The sequence below is a fragment of the Coregonus clupeaformis genome, unplaced genomic scaffold (assembly GCF_020615455.1).
Source record: "Coregonus clupeaformis isolate EN_2021a unplaced genomic scaffold, ASM2061545v1 scaf0802, whole genome shotgun sequence".
Classification (NCBI taxonomy): domain Eukaryota; kingdom Metazoa; phylum Chordata; class Actinopteri; order Salmoniformes; family Salmonidae; genus Coregonus; species Coregonus clupeaformis.
The window spans coordinates 7,869-14,913 of record NW_025534257.1 but is presented as its reverse complement, the minus strand read 5'-3'; the positions used below and the strand labels follow the sequence as shown (position 1 = coordinate 14,913).

The window sequence follows — 7,045 nt, the reverse complement described above, 5'->3', positions numbered from 1 at the left end:
CAAACACAGACACATGCATACACATGATAACATACGCATTATACACACATACACATGGATTTTGTGTTGTATGTGGTAGTAGAGTAGTGGCCTGAGGGCACACACTTAATGTGTTGTTAAATCTGTTGTGAATGTATTGTAATGTTTTTAAAATTGTATAACTGCCTTAATTTTGCTGGACCCCAGGAAGAGTAGCTGCTGCCTTGGCAGGAACTAATGGGGATCCATAATAAACCCCAGGAAGAGTAGCCGCTGCCTTTGCAGGAACTAATGGGGATCCATAATAAACCCCAGGAAGAGTAGCCGCTGCCTTTGCAGGAACCAATTAAGTTCCATAATAAATCCATAATGTAAATTCCACCCACCATGCACTCTTTAAATAGCCTACCTCTGTGTCAGTGAAGGGCTGTTAAGTTAAAACCAAGACTCGACTTGAGAGGGTATGAGAGGGTATGCTATAGGCCTACCTTTTATTAAAGAAAATGGCAAAACGCACAGGCTTGTTAGCTTACCATTTTGAAGAAAATAGAACGGATCTGATTATATAAAGTGATCTATAACAGCGCTTTGGTCCCTCTCGGATCTCCACACGTGTCTAGACTCTGGAGGGTAGGGACTAGAGGTTGGTGCTGGACAGGCCGTGGGTATTATGGTAGCTCAGTCACTCACACACACACACTCACTCTGGCACTGTCTAAAAATGTCAAATACTTGCTTCCTCTGTCCTTGGGAGAGTCTCAATTGCATTTCCTTTATTCGTCGCATCCTCTCTCCTCGTCTCCTCAAAACACTGACGGGCTGTAGTGGAGCGGTTTGTGAGCTTCAAGTTCCTCGGTGTCCACATCACTAAGGACCTATCATGGTCCAAACACACCAACACAGTCGTGAAGAGGGCATGACAACGCCTCTTCCCCCTAGGGAGGCTGAAATGATTTGGGCACGGGCCCTCAGATCCTCAAAAGGTTCTACAGCTGCACCACTGAGAGCATCTTGACTGGCATAAAACCTTTTGGCTCAGTGCCATTATGCTTGCAAGGTGAGGTACTGAAAGGTATTGAAAACACAGGGGTGTCAATAATTTTGACCCTTATTATTATTTTTTTTTGGGATTAAAAGAAAAATACTTGTTGAACAAAATCTCTTTGTCTGAGCAATTGTGTTAGTATAAAATAAAATAATATCCCCATTATTTTGAGCATACGATATATTTGAATTATTTATTTGTATAGTATTTTTTACTCACCTTTTTCAAGGGTGTCAATCATTTTGGACCCCACTGAAAATCAAATCTCCGAGTTTTCAATCATTTTGGACCTGACTGTACATCTGCATCTATGTATTGTATAGACCCAGCTGCTTATTGTGATAATATCTGTTTGTTTGACTAAATATCTGTTTGTTGGACTATACTACAGATGTTCAGTAGTTTGGTTTGTTTTACATTTAAAATAGGCACAGATCAACACATGCTTATGTATGATTATTTAATGAAATAGATGAAAAAATAACTTTTTGTCTGAAATTAACATTTCCCCCAACTGCGCTACCCACTCTAGTCAGCAGATGGCGATTTGCGTCTTTCAGGCGATGCTGCCAGTGTGACGTATTATCTAGTGGACGGGAAGCTTCCTCAGGAACAACAACAGTTAATCAGCCACCTCTGTAGCTTTCTAGCCAACATAGCGAAGCATTAAAGCGCTTTAGATCTATATTAGGCACTGTGTTGTAAACACACGTCTGTCGTATCTACTATTTACCACATTTGATTTCATACGTACGTTGTTGTTAGTCAGGTAGCTAGCTGGTCAAATTAGCAGTTGCACTAGGCTAATGCTAACTAGCTAGCTAACATCCCCGACAATGAGTTCACTGAGCTACTCCCCGCCTGCCGAAGAAGAGCGGGTCTGTTGGACAGAGCAAGAAACTGTCGTGAAAGAGGAGAAGGAAGAAGAGGCTGTCACAGTTCAAAGAGAAGTAGAAGAAGTTACAGTGAAAAAAGAGGAAGAAGCTTCCAGAGTGAAAGAGGAGGACGAAGAGAACGAGGATGCCGTTTTTGCAGTGAAGGAGGAGATTACTATCACATTGGAGGAGGAGGAGGAGGAGGAGGAAGACGTTTTTGGAGTGAAGGAGGAGGGGGAGATTACTGTCACATTGGAGGAGGAAGAAGAAGAGACTGAAGGTCTGATTAACACCAGTGAGTTCTATCTTAAAAACAGAGGCACAAACTATGTAGTTGTTGAACCGATGTGTGCTATTAAAATGGCATTCTACTGCAGTTCTACACATGAATATGTGGTTATGTACTGTAGGAATTGTGCCTAGGCCGTTCGCAGTACACTGTGTATCATGTACCCTCTATTTAGTTGTGTAAAGGCAGGATGCAGTGCTGTGTTCCAAACAAAACAACTACAAGTGTCCTCAACGGCACAGCTAGGAGAGCTCAGAAAAGTACCTTATAGTTGAAGACTCTTCTTTGAGTCATAAAAATGCATTGAAATTACGTAGGAGAGAGGAGTGTGGCCACTTGGAGACACCAGTTAGACCTCACACGCAAACACTTGTAATTTATTTGTTTTATGTTGTACCTACCCCAAATTCAGATTTCGTTATCAACAAATGCAGTAAATGTAAAATGCACATGAAACATTCCGTCATGTTGTCCTCACCTTTAGTCTCATAATTTTCCCATAATCTCCAAACTGTTCCCTTTTAATTGCATCCATATTTCTTCTGTAAGAAACTTTTCAATGTAGCCCTATCCATATAGGCCAATTCCCACACATGTAAGGGGTTAAGCATGACGTGGAGAGAGGAGAGCCAGGAAACAGCCCTTAAGAGTGTGTTATTCCATTTTTTACCAATTTTTCTCCCCAATTGGTAGTTACAGTCTTGTCCCATCGCTGCAACTCCCGTACATACTCGGGAGAGGCGAAGGTTGAGAACCATGTGTCCTCCGAAACACGACCCTGCCAAGCTGCCCATCAATTATCATGAGTAACTAACGGCTATCAACCAATCTGCACCCAGGATACAAATGTACCGTTTTATAAAGAGGGATCTAGTCTGGATTAAACCTCATAGGAAGACAGTTTTATCATGTGGAGGTTTCATTCAGGTCTCTCTGTTTAACCAAATACTATGTTTATCTTTGGCAGGAGATAGACCAGACTCTCACTCTGACAGCGGGAAGAGTCCTTCAGGGGAATCAGAGCCAGAGACGGCCAAACAATTAAGACCACACCACTGCTCCCAGTGCGGAAAGAGATTTACCCAGTTAGGGCACCTGAAAGAACATGAGAGGACACACACGGGAGAGAAGCCTTGCAACTGCTCTCAGTGCGGAAAGAGATTTACCCAGTTAGAGAACCAGAGAGATCATGAAATAACACATTCAGAGGAGAAGCCTTTTCAATGCTCCCAGTGTGGAATGAGATTTAGCAGATTAAAAAACCAGAAACTTCATCAAAGATCACACATAGGAGAGAAGCCTTTTCAATGCTCTCAGTGTGGAAAGAGATTTCCCGAGTTGGGGAGCCTGAAAAAACATGAGAGGAGACACACAAGAGCGAAGCCCTACCAATGCTCCCAGTGCGGCAAGAGTTTTACCCAGGTTGGGAGCATGAAACGACATGAGAGAGCACACACAGGAGACAAGCCTTACCACTGAGCACGTGTTTTTGTTCCATTCCCATTGAAAGCAAGTCTAAGAAGCGGTAGATATGTTCTATGTGTGCCTTTTCTATGCTTCCCATTCTGAGTTTATGCATCTTTTACTTTCAGTTTTGTACACCAGCTTCAAACAGCTGAAAATAAGATATTTTTGTTTATGGAAAATATATATTTCACAGCGGTTTAGATGGTACAATGATTCTCTACACAATGACTGCTTGTTTTTTCACATAAACTGAAATTAGTTGAACTACTAGAATTTTGGTAATCAGGAAATGGCGGAGTGATTTCTGCTTAGTGCATCTTTAAATGTAGAATACGTCAGTTTGAATGAAGACGCTCTGTGATAAAAAATATAATTTTCAAACTCTGGCTCTGTGTGTTTTCTGTGTGTGTGTGTTTCATATGTGTGTCATTTCTCGAGCACTACAGATAATCACTACGGATAATCACTACAGATAATCAAGTGCTATTTTCATTTGATACATGTGTTGCATCCATAGCCCTGTCTATGAATTTGAGAGTGATTGAATTTCTCCAGAGTGGTTAAATTGCCAATTTAATGTCACTTTTAATAAATAATTGATTGATAATTTACTTAAACATCTAATATACAGTGGGGAAAAAAAGTATTTAGTCAGCCACCAATTGTGCAAGTTCTCCCACTTAAAAAGATGAGAGAGGCCTGTAATTTTCATCATAGGTACACATCAACTATGACAGACAAAATGAGAAAAAAAATTCCAGAAAATCACATTGTAGGATTTTTAATGAATTTATTGGCATATGATGGTGGAAAATAAGTATTTGGTCAATAACAAAAGTTTCTCAATACTTTGTTATATACCCTTTGTTGGCAATGACACAGGTCAAACGTTTTCTGTAAGTCTTCACAAGGTTTTCACACACTGTTGCTGGTATTTTGGCCCATTCCTCCATGCAGATCTCCTCTAGAGCAGTGATGTTTTGGGGCTGTCGCTGGGCAACACAGACTTTCAACTCCCTCCAAAGATTTTCTATGGGGGTTGAGATCTGGAGACTCGCTAGGCCACTCCAGGACCTTGAAATGTTTTACGAAGCCACTCCTTCGTTGCCCGGGCGGTGTGTTTTGGGATCATTGTCATGCTGAAAGACCCAGCCACGTTTCATCTTCAATGCCCTTGCTGATGGAAGGAGGGTTTCACTCAAAATCTCACGATACATGGCCCCATTCATTCTTTCCTTTACACGGATCAGTCGTCCTGGTCCCTTTGCAGAAAAACAGCCCCAAAGCATGATGTTTCCAACCCCATGCTTCACAGTAGGTATGTGTTCTTTGGATGCAACTCAGCATTCTTTGTCCTCCAAACATGACGAGTTGAGTTTTTACCAAAAAGTTATATTTTGGTTTCATCTGACCATATGACATTCTCCCAATCCTCTTCTGGATCATCCAAATGCACTTCAGACGGGCCTGGACATGTACTGGCTTAAGCAGGGGGACACGCCTCGCACTGCAGGATTTGAGTCCCTGGCGGCGTAGTGTGTTACTGATGGTTGGCTTTGTTACTTTGGTCCCAGCTCTCTGCAGGTCATTCACTAGGTCCCCCGTGTGGTTCTGGGATTTTTGCTCACCGTTCTTGTGATCATTTTGACCCCACGGGTTGAGATCTTGCGTGGAGCCCCAGATCGAGGGAGATTATCACGTGGTCTTGTATGTCTTCCATTTCCTAATAATTGCTCCCACAGTTGATTTCTTCAAACCAAGCTGCTTACCTATTGCAGATTCAGTCTTGCCAGCCTGGTGCAGGTCTACAATTTTGTTTTTGGTGTCCTTTGACAGCTCTTTGGTCTTGGCCATTGTGAAGTTTGGAGTGTGACTGTTTGAGGTTGTGGACAGGTGTATTTTATACTGATAACAAGTTCAAACAGGTGCCATTAATACAGGTAACGAGTGGAGGACAGAGGAGCCTCTGAAAGAAGAAGTTACAGGTCTGTGAGAGCCAGAAATCTTGCTTGTTTGTAGGTGACCAAATACTTATTTTCCACCATAATTTGCAAATAAATTCATTAAAAATCCTACAATGGGATTTTCTGGATTTTTTTCCTCAATTTGTCTGTCATAGTTGACGTGTACCTATGATGAAAATTACAGGCCTCTCTCATCTTTTTAAGTGGGAGAACTTGCACAATTGGTGGCTGACTAAATACTTTTTTTCCCCACTGTAATTGTTTATAAACATTTGCCTTTTCCCCCCAACTTTTAGAGCTTTCAGAGTATTTGAGGGTATTTGAGAGTATTTGAGGGTATTTTAAATATGTTTGGAAAAGGGTTTCAAATAGTATTCCAGGAAATCGTTTGAAAATACTTTTAAATACAATTTGGTACACTATTTGGTTTTTACAAATAACCATTCAAATACTCAAATAAAAGTAATAGTTTTGGGACAAAAGTATTTAAAATAAAAAATCTATTTTCTTTTAGCAGACGCTGTTATCCAGAGCGACTTACAATTAGTGCATACATTTTATTTTATTTTTTTCATACTGGCCCCCCGTGGGAATCGAACCCACAACCCTGGCGTTGCGAACACCATGCTCTACCAACTGAGCTACATCCCTGCTGGCCATTCCCTCCCCTACCCTGGGCCAATTGTGCGCCGCCCCATGGGTCTCCCGGTCGCGGCCAGCTACGACAGAGCCTGGATTCGAACCAGGATCTCTAGTGGCACAGCGATGCAGTGCCTTCGACCACTGCCCCACTGTGTATTTCAACACAGGTCTAATATTTAAAACTAGAATTTTATCTAATTAGTATTTTGTTTTCATTATGAACTTTGATTAATTGGATATAAACTCTTAGATGTTCATTATAGGATTTTGATATTTTAAAATTTAAATTACTGAATAGATTAATATAATTTGTATTACTTTATGCTAACATTCAAACCTCTTGACTTGATTAGACAGATGTGCAATTCTAGATTCTAACCTTGAAAGTGTGATGACGTTCTTCTGATGACAAAACTGATCAATTGTTACATTTTACATTTACATTATTTAGCAGACGCTCTTATCCAGAGCGACTTACAGGAGCAATTAGGGTTAAGTGCCTTGCTCAAGGGCACATCGACAGATTTTTCACCTAGTTGGCTCGGGGATTAGAACCAGCGACCTTTCGGTTACTGGCACAACGCTCTTAACCACTAAGCCACCTGCCAAGAAAAACATCACCACTGCATGGATGTTACAATCAGTTTTATTCCACCATGTCAGAGAAAACACAGGTTCTGATTGTGAAAAGGATTTGATTAATTCAACATATTTTAATCCAAAATCAATATTTGTGAACTGTGTTAGCCACTAGTGGACGTTCATTATATACATCTATATGATG

The 7,045-nt window shown here is 41.0% G+C and overlaps 1 non-coding gene across 1 annotated transcript; it reads right to left on the bottom strand.

Moving 5' to 3' along the window:
• Window positions 1–6,196: 6,196 nt before the first annotated feature.
• trnaa-cgc lies at window positions 6,197–6,277 on the bottom strand. Its single transcript has one exon. It is a non-coding gene; the product is annotated as a tRNA-Ala (tRNA).
• Between the last annotated feature and the right edge of the window lie 768 nt (window positions 6,278–7,045).